Below are 20,042 nucleotides of genomic sequence, written 5' to 3' on the forward strand. Positions count from 1 at the left end.
CCTAAGCCGAAGCCGAAGCCGAAAGAGAAGCCGAGAAGCAGCAGAACGAATTCCAGAGAGCTCAGATAGAGTGAAGACTTGCTGGGAGGCTGGGAGGCTGGCAGGCCTCCCAGCCCCCCAGCCAGCACCCCTGCCTGCCATATGCCTGGTGAACCCCCATAAAAAACCTGCAAAACCACTGAGGACTCTGATTCCTCCTTTACCCGGTCTGCATGGGATCCTAGAAAACCTGCACCGTGCCCAGTCCTGCCTTTACAATTGGCGTTAGTTGGCAAGATGATCCATGCAGACGGGTACTGGAGCCCTCTGAAGACCTGGAGGGACTAAGGAATAACAGTGTTTGCCTGTGACGACGCTGGAGGCGCCATGGCGGCACAGAAGATGGATGCGGTCCGGGAGCTGCAGGACGGGACCGGGCATGAAGGAGACGCCCAAGAGGACCTGCCGACAACACCCGAAAGGACTGGCCAATGACCCCTGAGGCAGCAGAATCGTCGGGGAGGAGAGGACCACGATTCAGAGCTCGCCGGTGCTGATGCAGGGAGAGGCCAATGGACTTCAACTGATGGACTTGAACTGATGGACTCACACTGATGAAGTTGGACTGACAATCCCGCCAGAAGGCGGAGGACCTTGCAGGTTAGTATGTTTTGGGACCCTGGGGGTGGAACAGTTTTGTTTGTAAACCCCAGGAGATGGGAATCTGGGGGTGGCCAGTGGGCCTTGATGGCCAAAAGCAGCCTGTGTATGCCCAGCAGCCAGGTGGAGGAGAAAAGCCAACTGAGAAGGCAAAAGCTGGTGCTGATGCTAAGTTGAGAAGCCCTGAGCGGCTGTTAAGCAGCCTGAGTATGGATCCCCGACCCATGTGCTTGTGCAGTGGGTTGGCCTGAGTGCAGGGGTCTGCGAGTCCCATGGGTGGCTATGAAGGCCGAGTGTTGGAGCGACTGCAGACAGAAACCCTGAGGGCTGGCGATTACCCACAACAGAAGAGAATCGCCAATCCCAGAGCTAGTGCATCCTGGGGGTGGATGCTGTGTGTGGCTTGTAGCCGAGACGACAGCCAGAGAAGGCCAGGAAGCCCGACGGCTCCTGGCGTATTGCAGTAGATGCCGTGAGTGATTCCCCTCCCTCGTATGAGCAGTGCCTTCAGCAGCAGATTTGGTGGCTCATCTGCTGGTACCAATAATTGTCTTTTGCACTAGGTTGGTGCCCTGCCTGGTTATTTGTGTTCTGTTGTATTTTGTTATATTGTATTTTGTTATATTTGATGTATTTGCTTTTGTGGGCCATGGCTGCATTGTTTGTTTGCTTAGAAAATTGTGTATATATATGTACAGACTGTATGGCAGAAAACCCTGAGGGGGTGGACTGTAGGGTAAAGAAAATATCAAGCTTTTCTGCCCTCCCACCATCAGGATAGATGATGGATCCTTGTCCTGAATGCATGCCTGATGGCGGGCACCTGGAGTAGGGTGTGGGCATAGGTAGATGGGATTCAGCTGAGCTAAGACTGTGCTTTTAAGGGCGGTGTCACGGGGACGCCAGCAGCAGCAGCAGAAGCCGAAGCTGAAGCCGAAAGAGAAGCCAAGAAGCAGCAGAACGAACTCCAGAGAGCTCAGATAGAGTAAAGACTCCCAGCTAGCACCCCTGCCTGCCATATGCCTGGTGAACCCCAATAAACCTGCAAAACCACTGAGGACCCTGACTCCTCCTTTACCCGGTGTGCATGGGATCCTAGAAAACCTGCACCATGCCCAGTCCTGCCCCCTACAGAAGGGAAATGCATATCACTGAATTCCATGTTCCTTTTTCACCCCTGCCAGAAATCCCTGATGCACTGTCTTCTATCTTTTGCAGCATTCCTAGAATTACTTCATGTGATTCCACCTGGCCAAGGGTGTTTCCCAGTTGGCCACAGCGGAAGTCAGTGTGCACAGCTGCCCAAAGGGGACTTGCGTGGCCTTCGGACCACAGAGAGCACAGTGACACTGGTGATCATTTCCCCCGAGTGCAGTCTTGATCATTTTCCACTCTCATAACTAAACTGGCATTCATTTTTTCCCTTCCAAATACCTTTCCTCGGGAAACAATTTAAATAACTGTTTTGTCATTACCAAAGTCTCTTGAATCACCAACTCTTCCAAGAAATTGTAAAGATCCTCATGGAACTCCTTCAATAAAGCATTTATTTCCTCAGAATAATGGTGGAAGGCGAAGAATTACCGTCCTGAGCATTCATTTCCCCAATTACCATCAGTGGGTTTTCTCTCTACCTGCCAGGTTAATAACCAACCTGTTTTATCACCTCGCCATATAAAAAGCCTCCTTATCTGGCAATTACCTTTTCTCTCTCTCTTTTTGTTGAATTATTTTTAACATGTCTTTTCAAGTCTTTTCAAACTTTCTAATAGAGCCCTCACGTGAATGTTTCAGGTTTTTTCCTTCCATTCTAAATCTCACAGAAGCTCTTTACAAATTCTCAACAGTAATTCTCAATTAATAAAAACTTCACTGAGACACTGAGACATGACTTCTTTTCCTTTCCACTCATTTAAAAGTCTCCCCCAGTGACTCTCTAAAATATTTGGAAAACAATTTTAAAGTGAAAATAAATCTTTGAATATATAGCCATGAAACCAAATTCTCTTTGGGCTTGAACTAGTCTTAGTTATAAGTTAATGCTTCCTGAGAAGTCTGTTTCTTTTTTCCATCTTTCTATAGCTTTTACCATTCCATATATTTTTTTTTTACTTTTTAAAAAGATTTATTTTTATTTATTTATGCATACAAAAACTGGGGCCAGAGGTGTGCAGGTGGTGGGGGGTGCAGTGAAAGGATTCACCAGAGACAGAGCAGGGAACAGAACAGGCAGATTGACTGAAATTCACTGCTGAGGGGAGCAGTGGACTAGACAGGAGAGGTCTGCTATGCCATGTGGGTATCTTCCTGGCCAGGGATCGAATTCCTCCTGCAGTGGCTCTGGATATCTTCATAGTGCTACGACTTAACCCCTTGCACCACTAGGGAGGCCCTGTGAGTTTAATCTTAATGTCCCTGATTAGGAATGAGTGAAGTATATTTTATATATATTGTACTGATCTTTTTTTATTTCCTCTTCTGTGGATTGACATGTATTTTGCCCACTTTTTTTACCCATGGGGAAACTCAAGTTTTATTAACTTGAGAAGACTTCGACTTCCAATCTTGATAGAATTACAGCTGCAATCAGACACTGGGAAATAAGCAGTGCAAAACTGTGATCCCTGACAGAAAGATCAATGAAGTGAGCCCTAGCATATAAATTGATTTGTAGATATCAACACACACATCTACTCTGGATTCCTATCTATAATGTGATTCATATATGCTGATACAGTCTTCCAGTCTACAAGTTGGTGTCTCGTAACACAGAAATTTTAATTTTGATACTGTTAAATTATATGTATAAATTATATATGTTGATTTTCATAGTTTATCTTCCTCTGCCTCTTTCCACTGTTCTCAAAGTTATTTTTTAAAAAATCTATATTTTTCATATAATTTAAAAATTATGCCTTTAAAAGTTCTTTTGTAACTGGTATGAAGTAAAGAGATAATTTTACTTTCCATTAAGTAGAAAGCCAGTGCTCTTAAAATCTGAGGAAAATTTCAGTTCTCGAAGTCACAGACTATTACAGTCAAAAGACCTGAAAGAATACATGTTCAATTTTCTCTTTTTCAGGTAAGAGACTTGGGGTCCAGAAAGATTCAGGTCTCTACCCAAGGTCACCAAGTTGGATAGCGGCCCAGTCAAAATCAAACCCAGGTAGGTCATCTCCCACCTCATCTCTCTCAGCCCCACGGGCCTCCTCTAAAGCATTTCACCAGATTTCACCTAAGTGCATCAAGCATCACAGGCACACTTCTTAAACCAGTTAAAATAACTATTCTAGTTTGCCTTACTGACTGAATGTATGCAACACACACACAGAGACACGCACATAAGTGCATGAATATGTGTTTGGTACAAAAAAAATTCTTAGTATGATCTTATTTCACTTACATTTGCTTTCGAGATCCAGTTCCCTAGCTAAAAATGATAAATGAAATTTGATTCAAATAGAATAAGAATATAATTCATTAAAATAGCAGGAGCTTTTTTTATTAACCAGTCAATATAACCACTTCCCCACAGAAAGAGCAGGGGATCTTGGTCGTCCGTGGCTGGTGAATGAACAGTACACTGCACATCCATCTCAGCAGTCAGACTAGTATGTATCGAGCAGAGACATATTTGGAGGAAATGCCCTCTGATTCCAAGATAATCTATACAACCTTAAATATGGAATTTAGGCTGGTTTGACATTGCTGCATAGAAGCATAATGCTCAGTTTAAATCTTCAACTTAGAAAAAAAATTTCCCCTTCTCTCAGAAATTAAAATATAAGGTAGAGGCTTCCCTCTATTCATACTTTCCTTATTGTTAATGGGAGACAAAGCATCCACATTTAACAGGAAATCTTGAGGGATGGAGAAGAGGTGAGTTAATTAGAATTTGAAGGTATGTTGCATATAAATGAGGGGGCTGAGGAGGAGCAGAGATGGTTAGGAATCAAGTTAACTCTAACAGTCATAAGGATACAGGGATTCTAGAACTAATCTTGGTGTTCAGACCCTGTGTCATTCACAAAGTAATAGGAACCCCAACAAATAGTGACTTTTAAAAAGGTGTGGGGGGATAATGGCAGGGGCTGGAGAGCAATGGAGTTTCTCACAAAGTCGAAAGACAGATGGTCCATGCTCTTTCTAGTTTTCCTTTTGCCATTTCCAGCATGTTTTTGGCTTATAGCCTCGTGATCACAACATGGCTGCTGAAACTCCATGCATCACATTTGGGATTAAGAGGGGAAAAGTGAGGAAAACAATGGTGCCAGTTGCATGGGTTTCTCTTATTAAAACTTTCTTATAAATCTCTAGTAAATGAAATTTGCCTTGTCTATTGGTTCAAACTGCTTCACATAACTATCTCTAGATAGAAAACTGTGGTAGGGGAAGTACAGATACTTCATTTTTCCAGTTGCTTAGATAGCCACAGCAAGTAGAGTCTGCTGCTGGGTGACCCTGTGCCTTCTACAGATTACAATACATAGATCTGGGATATAATTAATTCCAGGCCTTGTGACTCTTCTAGAAGTTACCATGCTGTCACTATTCCATGGCCTGAAGCCAAATTTGAGAAAAGAATATGAGTGTCTCTAAGCATCCACAGTTCTGATGGGGAGCTGACGGGAGGGTAGGGCAACTGAACTCCTGACTCAAGAGAGAATCGAGGTCTTCACCTATATTCTCCTTGGCCACAAGAATACGGTCTTGGACCAATTCTAGGATTTTGTCTTCATCTATAAACTGTGAATGGGTCCTTGCATGTTTTTTTGTTTTGTTTTGTTTTTTTTAAAGATTTGTTTTATTTTATTTTTATTTATACAAGCACTGGGTTTAGTCAGAAGTGCGGGAGGGTGAAAAAATTCACTAGAGCCAGAACGGGGAGCAGAACAGGCAGACTGATGAAGTACACTGCTGAGGGGAGCAGTGGGTGCGGCAGGAGAGTTCTGAGCACCATATGGGACCCTCGCCTGTGGCCGGGGATTGAACCGGTGCTGCAGAGGCTGCCAGCGGCTTTACAGCGCAGTGCTCAACCGCTGCGCCACCAGGGAGGCCCGGTCCTTGCATGTTTGTCATGAGATTTCTCTGACACCCTGCAGTGGAGCTGTTATCACAGGAATGGAGAGAAACGCCCACCATCAGACAGCTGGGTTTAAAATGGACTTGGACACCTACTAACGGGGTGATTTTGAATGAAAGGGTCAACTCGAAAGAGCACTTTTTTTACCTAGCAAAGGGGGTGGGAGGTAGGCAGTGATAGTTACACTCCTTCATGTGGCTATTAGGAGAAACAAGTAAAAACAAAATCTTGTGAAGCATTTATAACCGCACAGCCTGTGTAAATGCTGAGTAAATACCAGTCATTCTTACTGTTTAGGGAATGTACACGGTATTGATGTGAGGTATAACAAATAACAAATAATAATTAGTTTTAATTAATAAATAATAATTAGTTTCCCTAAACACAGTAAGAAGTAAGACTCCGGTGAGCTCTAAGGAGTTCTTGAAATGAAAAGAACTGTCTGGCTATGGCAGAGCGTGGGGAGATTCAGGGAGCAGGTAGAGGGGCTGCCAAGCCCCAGTAGGCAGCTGGGTTGCCCCTGTATTCTGCTGCCCCTGCTCATCCCACCAAGCCCATCAGCCCTGTAGAGACAAACAGAAAGCTCCCATGTCCTGGCTGAACTCTAGGGCTTTCTAGTATGTGGAAGGCATCAAGGATGTCAAGGAAGAAACATCTCTAGTCAGGAAGCAGAGCTGCCCATTGGCCCTGTAGAGTTGTGGCTGTTTTCTCTCCAGCTGACCCTATCTGGTGGCGAGGGCGTTTGGGGCTCACTTGTAAAGAGGGACAGGGAAACAGACAGGGCTGCCTGGAGACAAGGAAGAGGTACTCGGTGTTCAATATGCTAAACCAGATGACTCCTGTGTGGAGAGAGACAAGAGAGGTGGGGAGAGGCACCCTGTCCCCAACCCAGGGATTGCCCTGTCCTGGCATCCTGGGAGCTCCCCTGTGCAAGAGCGGAATTTGCCTTGGGGGATGACCAGAACTGCAGGACCCCTGGGCACTGTTGATATTGCCAGCAAGAACTAAGGGGGTCGGGTGTGGGCATCAGTTTTTCTTTGAATTTGGAAACAACTGCTATGCCTTCTCACTGGTAAGAAAGAAAAAAAGAAATGCTTCTCTCAGTCCTGGATTTTCCATATTTAATCAAACCTCAGGCCCTAAGGTATGCTCTGAGCCTCCAGAGGATGGGAAGATAGTTTAATCTCCTAATTCAAAATGGAGCTGCTCCTGCCAAAGAACTTGCTGGAAGCTGCCAAGTCATGAAAGCAGAAGAACAGGTGCTCCAGACTTACAGAGCATTTGTACTCAGGGCTTCGTTATCAACCTGAACTCCTCCACAAAGCTCTTGGGCATGACTTTGACCTCGTAACTTCTTAGAATACCTAATCACCATGCATAACATTCACAGGCCACGTCAAGACTGATTCTTCATAATAATGAGGGCTCATTCTCTTTGAATGCTGAACCCATGCTGGGCACTTGCTTTGCTTAACATTTCATAAATATCAACCACTTTTTTCTTCCTAAGCATCCTGCAAGGAGATTCTATTTTAACTTCCATTTTAAGAATGTGAAAACTGAAATGTGAAGAGACAGTGTAACTGTCAACAGCAGATTCTTAGGCCATCAAGACTTTCACGAAAGTCCATGAAGTGGAGCTGAAAAGTCATCTAGCACCCTTATCTGCAGAAGAGGAAACTGAGGCCCAGAGAAGTAAAATGCTTGCCACATGCACACAGCTCTTTAGTGACCCCCTGGGACCTGGAATCCAGCACTGGATTCCCAGTCTGTGTTTTCACAAGACAGTCAAACCCTTCTACCTGCCTTCTCGCATACATCCTCCACCCTCCCCACCCCCTCAGCCCCTGTTATTTTAAAAAGAAATGTGTTGCCAGATGTAGCCTCTTACTTTCCTGCTTAGCAAGACGAGGACAGCAGGCTTCTCTTGAAGCTGAAACCCCTTCCTGCAGGCCTTTCTAGCACGTTGGCATTGTGTAGTCATAGTCTTTGAAGATCCCTTTCTTTCATCACTGCTCAAAAATAGCACCTGCCACAGTGGTGGCCTCAGAACTTCAGAGCAAGGATCCAAAGGAGAGCGCAAATTTCTCACCTGGTGAACTGACCTACATTCTGCTCGATTGTTTTTGGCTTAACCATTACCCCAGGCCTCGGAGTCAAAAAGAAAAGAGATGGTAAGATACCAATGTTTATAGAATTTATGGTTCTGGTTGTTCCTGAAAATTAATAATTGTCAGGGAGAAAGTTAAAGATAAAAGAGTCTTCTCATCGAGTTGCGTTTACAAAAGCCCCGCCTCTGCTCATCTATCAGGAAGAAGACATTTTCAAAACGATGACTTGTGCATTTCTCAGAGGTGGACCATCTGATCTGGCTCAACTTCCCTTTTATTATGATGTGTTTGGGTCAGGTTTTATTTTATGACAGAAAACGTCTAAATTGAAGGCCATATCTTTTTTATAGGAACAGATTGTTATATGAACAAAAGTCATCAGTTTCTCTCTAATGTTCAAAATGCTTCATATTATCAGATGTAATTGCAGAAACAAAGCTTTTCATAAAACCTGAAATAAAGCTGTTGTCAAAGACACTTAACGACGTTTCTAAGGTCACATTATCTCCCTATTCCTTTAACACTTCAGCTGTAAATCCTTTTGGAGAGCTTCAAAAAGACATTTGCTTCCTTCTCATCTCATCATTTAGTACATTTGGCAGCTGTTGAGTTTCATTTTCTAACATGTTTCCAATGGAGATGTACATAACATGGCTTGTTTAATATAATTTGTTGCTTATGCTTCAGCATTCAAGGTATTATATGCCTAAATGTGCAGAGAGGGACTGGGTGGATGACTGTTTCTGTTATTCTTTGCTTTCTTTTTAAATTTTTAAATCAACATGGGTTTTCGGCATTTTGCAAAATGTAATCAGCACTGATAGAGTTTGCACACCTCAGCAAAGGAATGACACTTCTTCAAATCTCTCCAAACAGTTCCCAGACCTCAAATTGCTATCATAAAAGTAAGGCAGGTAAAGCCCCAGCATAATGAATTCAATTTCAAAAGAAGTTTCTGTTTGGTGAAGCAATGTTCCTGTCCTGGTTTCAGAGATCAAAGAAATGAAATTGCTGTTGAGAGCACAACTCCTTCAGTTTGTGCCCTCAAGTTCCCATGGACACCTCATATTAAATGTGTCCGAAACTGAGCCCATTATCAATCCCCTAAATCAGTGTTCCCACCGCTTTCCCTTCCTGCACTGGACACCGTCATCCAAGCAGTTGTGTAGATCCCCACAGGCCATCCACCATAGTCAACCACTGACCCCACCAGTTTTTATAAATATCTCTTGTATTCATCTAAATTTTGTTGGTATAAAGAAAAATAGAATCTAAAGTGGACTCTAGTATAGTATAGATTCATCATTATTCTATTCATTTTTAAAATAAACTAAACAAATATGTTTATCGGTCACTAAAGTGTGCCAGGAAGCCCTGGCACTGGGCCTGCTGTGCCCGAGGGCTAGGGTGACCCTGTTCTTCGCTTTGGCCCTTATCCTGGGTGGCACTGATTGCCAGTTCTGCAGAGCTGCTCTTGACAACTCCTTCTCTAGTGGTCGCCCAAGGGCTGAAATACTTGAAGTCACTTACAACCCTTCAAGGCTTTGCATTGATTCAAATAAGATTATTGAGATAATATTCAGGTAACATGAAATTCACCATTTTAATCACTTTGAAAGAATTCAATTGTATGGCTTTTAGTATAATCACAGTTGTGGGTAAATGCCACCCTATCTAATTCCAGAACATTTCCATCACCCCAACAAGAAGTTCTCTACCCCTGAATCTATTCGTTCTATTTTGTCTCTAGAGTTGCCTATTCTGGATGTTTCCTGTGAACGGACTTGTAGAGTATGTGGCTTTCTGTTCTGTCTTCCTTTATTTAACACGATTTTCAAGGTCCGTTCACATGTGAGCATTTATCAGTACTTCATTCTCTTCATGGCTGAATAATTTGCATTGCATGGCTCCATCACACCTCATTTATTTAGTCATCAGCTGAAGGATGTCTGTGCTGTTTCCACTTTGGAAAGGTATCTGTTCAAGTCCTTTGTCAATCTTTGAATGGATAGTTTGGGTTTTTTTGTTTCTGAGTTGTAATGAATTTTTTCTGTATTTTGGATGCTAGACCTTGATCATATATATATATATGATGGGCAAATACTTTCCTTATGTCTTGTCTTTTTAATCTCTTGATAGTGTCTCTTGATGTACAAATGTTTTAATTTTTATAATGTCCAATCTCTGTTTTTTTTATATCATAGTTAAAATACCATTGACTAATCCAAGGTTACAAAGATTTATATGTATATTTCTTTTTTAAAAAAGATTTACTTATTTATACATACAAGAGCTGAGGTACAGGCCAGAGGTGCAGGGGGTGAGAAGGTTCACCAGAGACAGAGTGGGGAGCAGAACAGGCAGATCCACTGAGATCCACTGTTGAGGAGAGCAGCGGGCGAGACAGGAGAGGTCTGCTGTGCCATGTGGGTATCTCCCTGGCTGGTCAGGATCAAACTCATGCTGCAGAAGCTGTGAATTTCTTCATAGTACTGTGCTTAACCTCTTGTACCACCAGGGAGGCCTATACATATATTTCTTTTATAGTTTTAGTTTTAGTTCTTATACTTAGGTCTTTGCTCTATTATGAATTAATTGGTATGTATGGGTGAGATCAACGTCAAAATTTATTCTTTTTTCATGTGGTTATCAACATTATTTGTTTAAAAGAAAAGACTTTTCTTTCTCTTTAAAGTGGCCTTGATGTCCTTGTCAAGAATAAGTTGCCTTTATTTGAGGACTCTCGATTTTATCCTATGATATAAAGATCTATTCCACGCCAGTATTGTGTGTTTTGTTTATTGTAACTATGTAGTATGTTTTGAGGTTGGAAAATATGAGTCTTCCAAGCTTATTCTTCCTTTTCAAGATTGGGTGATGATTTTGGGTCAGTTGCTTTGGCATATAAATTTTAGGACTAGTTTCTAAATTTTTAGGGAAAAAAGGGTGGCTGGCATTTTGATAGGGATTGTGCTGAACCTGTAGATCAACTTGGAAATATTGCCATTTCAACTATGTTTATCTACCCTATCCATTAATACAGGATACATTATATTTTTGTTTACTTAAGTATTCTTTATTTTCATTCAGCAGTCTTTTGCAGTTTTCAGTATACCAGTCTTGCACTTTCTGGGTTAAATTTAGTCATAAGGATTTTACCTTTTTTAAAACTTCTTTACTGAAGTAGTCGGTCTACAATACTGCATTAGTTCCAAGAGAACAGCTTCACACATCAACAAAAAATAATCTTTTGATTGCAATGGTTTTGGTTTGTAACCTTTAGGTTACAATCAATTGGATGCGACTGACCACCTCTACTCATTGCTCTCATTACCTCTTCTCTCACTTTGTTGTCAGAGTCTTAGAGGTTTTTTTTTTTTTTTTTTTTGTTTTGTTTTGGTTTGCTTTGTTGGTTTGCTTTGTTTCTTCATTTTTCCATTTACGAGTGAAACCATATGGTCTTTCTCTTTCTGGCTTATTTCACTTAACATTATCACCCCCAGCTCCATCCATGTCACAAATGACATTATTCTTTTTGATGCTATTTTAAGTAGGATTGTTTCCTTGTTTTATATTGGTATTATTCACTGCTAGTGTAAAGATATACAATTAATGTTTGTACATTTACCTTGTATTCTACAATCTTGCAGAATTCATTTGTTAGTTTTCATAGCCTTTATGCTGAATCTTTAGGATTTTCTGTATTTGATGGTATATGTACAAATAGAGATAGTTTTACTTTTCCATTCTAGAGTGAATGCCTTTTGTTTCTATTTCTTAGCTAATTGCCCTGGCTACAGCTTATAGTACAATGTTGACTTGCAGTACAATGTAGCATGAGTGAACAACCTAATCTTGGTACCAACTTGGGGAGAAATTTTTTAGCTTTTGTACTAGAAAGTATAATGTAAGCATGGGTTTTCCACAGACGTTCTTTATCAGATTGAGGAAATTTCCTCTACTCCTGTTTTTCTAAGTATTTTTTGTCATGAAAGAGCTGGGTTTTGTCAAAAGGAATTTCTAAGTTCATCGTGGGTTTTATTCCTTTAGTCTATTAATGTGGTGTATGATTTTCAATGGGTTGATTGATTTTCATACATTAATAGACAGCTGTGGAGACATCCTAAGTGCCTTGTTATCCCTCCCTCTGATTCTCTCCCTGCTGACCTCAGTTGTACAGTCAGATTTCTGGAGTTTGCTATTGATTTGGTTTTATCTGATTCTGCTTTCTTTCTCTATATTCAACATGTAAGTGACATCATCTGATATTTACCTTTCTCCTTCTGACTTATTTCATTTTTGATGATCCCCTCTAACTCCATCCATGTTGTCACAAATGACAAGTGTTTACGCTTTTTTGTAGGTAAGTAGTATTCCATTGTGTGTATATACCACATCTTCTAATATCTTCATCTGCTTTTGGCACTTAGAATGTCTCCATAGCTGTCTGTTATAAACAGAGCTGCAATGGACATAAGAGTGCATATATCGCTTTAAATTAGTGTTTTTTGTTGTTCAGGTTGATACCTTCAAGTAGAACAGGTAAATACCTAGATCTCTGTTTAATGTTTTGAGGAAACTTTATACTGTTTTGCATAGGGAATGGACATTACCACCTATAGTACAAGAGAGTTCCTTATTCTCCACATCCTTGTCAATTTTTTTTTTCTGGTCTTTTTGACATGGACCATTCTCACAGGTGTGAAGTGGTATCTCATTTTGATTTTGATTTGCATTTCCATGAAAATGAGCATTTTTTCATATGTCTGTTGGTCAACTATATGTCTTTCTTAAAAAGTGTCTATTTAGCACTTCTGCCCATTTTTTTATTGGATTCTTTGTTGCCTTTTTGTTGACTTACGTGAGTTTTCTTTGTAGGTGGATATCAGCCCCATATCAGATGTATTATGTACAAATATTTTCTCCCATTCAATAGGTTGTCCTTTTGTTTCAATGATAGATTTTTGTTTGTTTTGCTGTGCAGAAGCATTTAGCTTGATGCATTTCCAATTGTTTATATTCTTTTTTGTTTCTCTTGCTGTTGGTGAGGAATCCACAAAAGCATCACCGAAGCTTATGTCATGGAGTGTTTTGTTATGTTTTCTCTATGTATTTTATGGTTGTAGGTCTTATATCCAAGTCTTGTATCCATTTTGAGTTATTTTTTGTTTTTATTTACTATATCTTCTGAATAGATTGACTCTTTCATCACTCTCTCCTTTTTGCCTCTCATATTTTTTTGTCTTAAGATTTATTTTGTCTGATATTAATTAGTACAGTAACTCCTACTCTTTTTTGGTTACTATTTGCATAAAGTATCTTTTTACAATGTTTTCATTTCAATATGTTAGTTTGTCTGAATCTAAAGTGAGTTTCTTGGGCCTCCCTGGTGGCCTATGGGTTAAGTCTCAGTGCTGTCACCACTGTGGCCTGAGTTGGATCCCTGGCCAGAGAGCTAATCCACTGGTGTGGCAGACCTCCCCTGACTTATCTGCTGCTCCCCTCAGCAGTATATTTCAGTAGATCCACCTGTTCTGCTCCCTACTCTGTCTCATTTGCTAGTTCTGCTGTGGGGCCCACTGGGCTGTTGGAACTTGTCCACCCAGGCTTCCTGTTGGCCCATTACACTGCTCACAGAGGCATCCCTCCTCCAGAAACTGAGATGTTCCCGCTGCGTGCTCTTATCACATGACTTCCTAGAAAAACTGTAAACCTGAGGTAATGATTCCTGACAGTGGGAATCATAAACCCATGTACATGTTTCAGTAAAAGAAATATTCTGTTTATAGAAAAATGGACATTACCCTGAAGTTATGCAGTATGCTGCAGTTTTAAAACCAATTCATCTTCTGTCTTTGCGCCACACAAATGTTGCTATTCTGCAAGGAAAACCTCATTCATTGGCATAAAAAAGCAGCTGTGCCAGAGAAGGAGTAATAGCGGAGCCTGTATTGAGTCAGAATACACCTCATTGACACTAAAGCTGATTGATGAGCAAGATGTCTTCTGAGTCCAGAGGAGAACAAAACGGAAATGAGACAGACAAATGGCACTGGGAGGTAGGAGAAACTGTAGGTGTGACACAGATGTGTGATCTCTGTGCAAAAGATGAGGGTCTTTCCAGGCTGACAGTTGTTGTCAGTGCAGTTGACATAAATTTTGCTAATGTCAATGGAAATGTACTAGCACGATTTACCAAAGCCATTTACAGCTGTTGAGTTAGAGTGGAATAAAAAGCAATTGTAGGAAGAAGAACCCAAGAGGCTTCTCATACTTGTGTTTGTGAACAAATGCATATTTTAAAACTGCTATATACATAGTCTTCCCCCTAGTGTGGCAATTTTTATTTTCCTTTAAAGTTATTTTTTCGGATCTTAAAAAATTGCAGCAAATTCCCTTGCTCCAGAAAGCCTTCTCAAGCTCTCCATTTTCTCCATTTTGAGACTGGGTTTTTTTGTGTGTTAACAGGTTTTTATTTCTTTCAAATCCATTTTTTAGGAAGTTATGTTCCTTCATCCTTCCTCAAGATGCTGGTATGAGACATTCTCAACTGTGCTAAATCGTAGGAGTTACAAAGTAGGCTGGATGCCAAGACACAGGTTTCAGCTATGGTGTGGCAATGCCAAGGGCATGCAAAACTTCTACAGATAATAGGTCAAGTGTGGGCACATCAAAAGCCAGCCTTCAAGGGCACAAACTATGGCTCGTGACATCTCTCTGCTGCTGCAGAGTGTTTGCAAAGCTAGACAAGAGAGCGGGTGGGAGCAAAAAGCCATCAGAGCTGGAATATCTCCTGGCGTGGAGGAAGCAGCTGGGTGGCCTTCCAATCAGGAATTTCTCCAAGAAGCTGAGTAACATGAGCTACTCCTGTGGGCTGAGTGTGGCATCAGGAACAATCAGAAGTAATAGCTGAGGCAATCAGAAGGATTTTGATAAAGAAAAATTAGAAAATCAGAGCAAGGACAGTATGTGGGTAGTAGGAAAGCATTTTGAAGAGCTCTTTGAAGGACAACTTATGTTGTATTTCGTATAAAAGATGAAATGGAAATCCTGTGTTGGCACCTAACACGGAATGGCTTAGGATGTTCTAGAGAAAGAATGATGATAGACAGTCCTGGTAGTAAAGCTTAATGACTGTGATGCCTGTTTTTGCCCACTCTAGCTGGTCCAGGATCCATAGTTGATCTGTTACCTTGGACAGACTATCTTGCTGTCTATTAGAGTCACCATAAAAGAAGGTTTTGGGAAAATGTGAATACAAGGGGGCCTCGTATGTCCAAAGTTGAAGCATTTGTGCTGTTTGAGGTGGATGTAGCCTTTGCTTCTCCAGACAATACTCACCTCCCTCACATCAAGCCTGTAGCTTCTTCAGAGAGAAAATAATTTTTCACTGTGGCACCCCATGTAGACCTGACACTGGGATTCTTTGCTCCTAAATACCCTCCTTTTTTTTCTGGGCCCTAACCAGTTCATGCACTCATGACAAAAATTCATGTTTTCTGCCAACTCTTGTCATTACTTCTGCGATACCTCTTCTTCTTGCTCGGGGGCCTCCCCTACTCCAGATCATGTCTTGCTGTAGCTTCTTTGGTCTTGTTCCTCATAGTCCCTTTTCACAGCTGAATCCTCTGAATCTCTCCATTATTTGTTGGGTCAAGGCATTTTTTATTAAGATTTTATTTATTTATGCATACAAGAAGTGGGTTACAGGCCAGAGGTGCAGGGGTTGAGAGGATTCACAAGAGACAGAGCAGGGAACAGAACAGGCAACCTGACTGAAATACACTGCTGAGGGGAGCAGCGGGCAAGACAGGAGAGGTCTGCTGTGCCATGTGAGTAGCTCCCTGGCCGTCCGGGGATCGAACTCGTGCTATTGAGGCTGTGGATAGCTTCACATTGCTGCGGCTTAACTTCTTGCACCACCAGGGAGTCCCTAAGGCATCTGGTTTCTTATTGAGAAGTTCCAGAAGGCCACTTTATGAAGTCATTCCTACTGAATTCCATTCATTTGTTGGGCACAGTGTCCCCAGATTCTGCCTGCCTAAGTAACATGGCAGCAACAGGAGCTCTTCCGCGATGCTCTCCTAAACTGCTCTGCCAGCAGACTGAGTACTGGATGATGCTCTCTATGATGTTCACGCAACCATGAAATCGCCCAACAAGGCATTTCTCAGAACGTATCCAGTCATTAAGCGATGCATGACTCTAACTGTAAACAATACATAGATGAGTGGTGGCATGAGTTAGAATCAGCTTGTATCTGCCAATTGCACAATTACTTACAGCAAAGATTCACACTTCAGGGGACACCAGTAAAGGCCCTTTCTATTGCTTTTTACTATTCACTATTCTTTTTTATTTTTTTACCACCTCCCTATTTTTTTGATCACAGCATCCAGCAATTCTTTGTCTCTTCTCTCTAAGGTTTCCCATTTTTTTTACTAGCTTGATGTCACCTTCCTTCCCTATCTCCCTGTCAATCTTTGCTTTTTACTCCTGCCTCCTGCACTAATTCTCCTTCCTCTCCTTTGTCTTCATTCACCCTTCCTCCACTGAGGCCTTCAGAGACAGACTCCTTCCAGAGTCCCTGGGTTGATGTTCTGTAATTACTCTCAAGAATGCACTCACCAGGCCTCCCTGCTGGCCTAGGGGTTAAGTCCCAGTGCTGCCACCATGAGGGCCTGAGTTCCATCCCCAGCCAAGGAGCTGACCCACAAAACTTCTCCTGTCTCGCCTACTGTTCCCTTAACAATGTACTTCAATAAAGCTGCCTGTTCTGCTCCCTACTCTGCTTCTGGTGAATCCTCTCACCCTCCCACACCTCTGGCCTACACCCCAGTTTTTCTATGCAAAAATAAATAAAATCTTTTTTCAAAGAAAAATGCGCTCTTGGTTCACTCACTCTTCTTCCAGGCAAGCACCCACAGCACTGTTTATAGCCTAGATCTTGGAGTCACGACCAGAAGTCTGCTCCGAAAGTGCAGCAGAAGAACCAGGCATTCTGTTGAAGAAAGCTGAATCCTTTTATCTCAGAGAAGAGTACAATTTTATGAATGAAGATCAGATTGAAGCAGGTCAAACCTTGACCGATACCTTTAATAAGCGTAACTTCACTCACATGAGCTTTGTGATGGATCAGATTTTTAACAAAATAGACAAAGGTGCTTACTGCTCAGTTTTATGTTTTTCAGCCTTGCTGTTGAAGTTGTGTCTCTATGGGCTCAGGTCCTGTCACACCTATAGGGGCCAGAATTCCTGGAGTTCCCTTATAGAATTAAGTTAACTCTGTCACCCTTAAAAGTCCAAATCCCAACTCTTTCTCCAACTTCATGCTTTGGCAGTACATAAAATGTGAACATATGAAACAAGATTTGAGATGAGATAGATGAGAATTAAACAATAGTACAAATTAAAGTTTCTCCCAATGATGATTGCTACGCTATTTTTGATAAGGTGATTTTTAATCAGGTCTGGAAATTAAAGAAATTCAGCAATCCTGGAGTCAGAAGCCCTTGAGAATGGGCAGCTATAGTCCTCATGAAAGAAGCCCAGTTAAGGGAGAGATACTTGACAATATTGCCATCAGCGGAGTGAGGGATTTATTTTTTAAAGTAAATGACAAAGGTTTGTAGTTTTGCTTATCAAGCAACACACATATCACTGAGTCAAACTGTACAGTTGCATCTCTATAGACATTTCCAGTAACTCACCAAGACCAGAAATGACCTAGTAAACAAGGCTGGCAGGGAGACCCAACACCACAGCAGTTTATAGAGCAAGGGTCCAAAAAGAACCCACTAAATGGTTCAGCTCATTCCAGCACCCCCGGAGCAGATGCCTCCCTACATATAGGAGTAAGGACTGAATTGCTTTAGGGACTTTTAAAGCACACACATTTGCTTTCTTGCAGATTGAGTGTGATATGAGCACTAGTTTTCATGCTAAAAAATAGTTTGGAGGGCAGTCTCCTAAACTCAGGCTGACTAGCAAGGATAAAGAATTCCCAGATATAATAGACAAAACGATTACAGAAAGCACCAGGAGGTGCTTTTTCAGTTATCTTTAAGGAGGAAAAATAGTTCTAAGAAAATAGAATCACAAAGAATATCAAGTAACTAGTGAATGGAGAGTGTGTGGTCCAGGGAAGACATGCATCCAGCCTTAGCATGGTGTCTGGTACAAAAACCTCCACACGTGTTATTCACATAGTGAAAGAATAAATAAACTACATGAGTAATTGGAAAAGGTTTAACCCACTCTATCAAGGAAAGCCTCTTTCCAAGGAGGTGAATCTGAAGCTTCGACAGGAGACAATATAAGACTTCACCCTGGCCCTAGAAGGAAGAGATTGGTCACAGTGGCTACTAGCTCCTGTCAGCAGATCTGGGGCTATGGGCACAGTGAGTGTGGAAACATGATAGTCCCCTTTTTGGGGGTGCCCTAGACTTCCTGACAGACTTTCTACCCAGCTTCTCTGATGCAAGTATAAAACAGATAACATCCACAGGGGAAGCAGAGACGAGTGTGAGGCAGAGGTAGCAGTTTTAGCTCTTCCTCCACTGAGCTGCATGACTTTGAAAGTAAAGAAGCCTTTAAGAAGTAGACAGTGGAAGTTTATCATCTAGAATGTACTCAGATTTTTCCATTTGGGTAGGCATTGTTCTCATTTTAAGAGGGACAGTATTTCTTTTCATGGGCAAAGTACAATCCTTCTTGCTGATCGCCAAATGCCAGCCCAAAATGCCAACTGAAATGTCTCAACACAAATCCAGCTGCTCTTTTAGAGATTATCATCCACTTGACTGATACTTGGTACTTTCAAAGAACCCAATTTAGTGTTCTAGTATGCTATACTGAAAGGATAGTCTCCCAGAAAAGGATAATTTTTCTAGTAAATATTGGACTCATATACTTAGTAGACTTGATGATATGTTCACAACAGCTTTGAATGACATTTAAGTGTGTAACAGAGAAAAGCTCAACCATATACCATGTCACTGCCCAACCCAGCTTGCCACATTAAAATGTCCACTCCATTGCAGAACAGCAGCTGGGTGTGGAGGGTTTTGCAGACTTCCAGCCTGTGACTTATTCATTCCACTTGTTTATGCCCTAGTCCAGGCTGTGATGCCCCCTGCAGCACCAGACCTTGAATGCATCCTTCTCAACCTGCCTACTTCTCATTGCACACTCTGGCTGGCTCTTCTGCTTTTGTCCCCTATGCTGCTAACTTTCAGCTCTCAAACATGATTTGGTTGCCTAGGAACTGTCTTTGTACTGCTCCTTCATCACGGCAACCCAGAGAGATGACATTGTAATGACCATTTTGCCCAACTTAGCCCTGGAAGCACCCATGCTGGGACAGTCCTTCTAAGCAGTCTTCTCCCAACCTGGGTTCAGTTTCAGCGGCAGGACTAAAACACAAATGACAGAGTGGGCAAACAATAGTCAAGCTGTGTCAGTAAAATAGATCCACCCTTGAAGGATGATTAAGGTAGCCATGGAAATAGTTTCCATTCCTCAGTTTAGTAATCTTCGTGTGAAGAGCTCCCATTCTTCAGCTGCTCCAGAAAAAATTCTTGGACTCTCATTCTTCTGGTTTAATATGATACATGTCCCTGAACCAACCAAAGAGCAAGGATTTGTTTAAAGGACTTTTTGACTCCTCTAGATGAGGTTGGTTCCTGAGAGGAAAGCCACAGTGATGCTGTCGGAGAAGGGAGCTCGAAGTCTGAGCAGCCAAGAGCAGCAGATGCCTGCAGCAGTGGTCACTGGTCAGAGGTCTTGATTTGGGCTTGGTAGTGGAGGAGTAGAGTTTTATTTGTAGGATGTGTGTGTGTGCATTGTGGGGGCGGGGGGAGTGTCCATCAGCTGTCTAGAAATAATTTCCATAATCCACAAGAACAGGGATTTGTCATCTGTGTTTTTTTGGTTTTTTTTTTTTAAAGATTTATTTATTTATTTATTTATGCAAGCACTGGGTACAGTCAGAAGTGCGGGAGGGTGAGAGAATTCACCAGAGCCAGAGCAGGGAGCAGAGCAAGCAGACTGATGAAGTACACTGCTAAGGGGAGCAGTGGGCAGCTGGAGAGGTCTGCGCGCCATGTGGGACCCTCGCCAGCGGCCGGGGATCGAACCGGCACTGCAGAGGTTGTGGGCAGCTTCGCAACCCAGTGCTCAACCACTGCGCCACGGGGAGGCCCGTCATC

The sequence above is a fragment of the Talpa europaea genome (genome assembly GCF_964194135.1).
Source record: "Talpa europaea genome assembly, chromosome: 2".
Lineage (NCBI taxonomy): Eukaryota > Metazoa > Chordata > Mammalia > Eulipotyphla > Talpidae > Talpa > Talpa europaea.